This window comes from Lipotes vexillifer, unplaced genomic scaffold (assembly GCF_000442215.2).
Source record: "Lipotes vexillifer unplaced genomic scaffold, Lipotes_vexillifer_v1.1 scaffold1112, whole genome shotgun sequence".
Lineage (NCBI taxonomy): Eukaryota > Metazoa > Chordata > Mammalia > Artiodactyla > Lipotidae > Lipotes > Lipotes vexillifer.
Window position 1 is genome coordinate 666,792 of NW_006789373.1, and position 1,419 is coordinate 668,210.

Genomic DNA, 1,419 nt, shown 5'->3' on the forward strand with positions numbered 1-1,419 from the left:
CCAGACCGGGTCACGAACCCGCCCCCCCCGCATCGGCAGGCGGACCCCCAACCAACCGCGCCACAGGGAAGCCCCAGGATGTAGAATTTATTCATCATCTCGTCTATGCCTGTTTCTGTGTTAATTACTTCCATACAACATTACCCATTTAAAGTAGACATCATCATCTCCACTTAAAAGATGAAAAAACTGAGACATAGATTAAGTATTCTGTCCAAGATCACATGGCTGGTAAATAATAGAGCTTAGACTAGAATACTGTCTTCCTGACCCACCAGACAGTCTTCTTTCTGAGAGCTCTACTCAACTGCCTCATCAATTTCTGATACACTTTTACACTTCAAACTTTGGACCCCCCAAAAAGTGGGGGCATAATAATGGCCAGGTACTGATGGATAGGAAAATTAAAAGGTAATCCTACCCAGAATATAAAGATCAGGAAGAACCATGGGTAAACACATTAGAGCAATTCTTCCCTGAATAAAAACTGGGAAACTTTCCAAGAAGACATCACTATTAACATAATCACTTTTATTCACTTTTGAAAGTTATCATCTAATTCAACATAATTCTTCATCATATGTCTAATTGGAATTTGTCTGGATTCAAAGATGCTGATGAGAGTGAACATATCAAGGTCAGGAATTGTCTAGCTATACAAGATTCTAGGTGGTTGAATTGTACATCTTTTTCCCATAAAACTTTACACTTACTTAATGAGATATCCCATATGCTCAGTCATAGACGTTTTGATCAGAAGAGGTCCAAGAATAGGAAAAAGCAGTGTTTTAAATTTCCACTTTGATGTTGTTTTGTTTGTTCATTATTATTTGTAATTTAGTTGGCTCTAATTAAAGCTAAAGAGAGAAGATGAAATGAGTTATGTATGCAATTTTTAGCCCTCATAAAGGGAACATAAGAGTATCTAGGAATCTTGGGTGGCAAGTAACTATAAACTCAGTTTCACATCTTTGAAATTAAACTGCCCACTTTCCAGACAGAGAAGTCTGGTATGAGACCATAGGCAAGTCTTTTTAAGAGGAAATTACAGTTGGAGATGGAGATATTAAAATTCATGATTCTAAAAAAGTGTTGTGACATAGTTTATGGCAATGACTCTCACCCATTCCCAAAGAAAAGCATGACTCCAGTCAAGAGGTGACCCCATCCTCTTTACCCACTGATACACTGCAGGCAGCTTTGCCTTCACAAAAGAGGGCTTTCAGAGTTTTAAATAAACAGGTAAGAGTTCCAAATAGTGAGTTAAGAAATGCTATATTACTGGCTTCCCTCCAACTGTGTACTAAATAAGGGTGGGGCTAGGTAAATGCAGGGAACCAGCTAGATTGCATAGAAAGACCTATGTAGGAGGTACTTTGTTTGATGGACCCAGTGAGCACAGATAGTCCCCTCCCACTC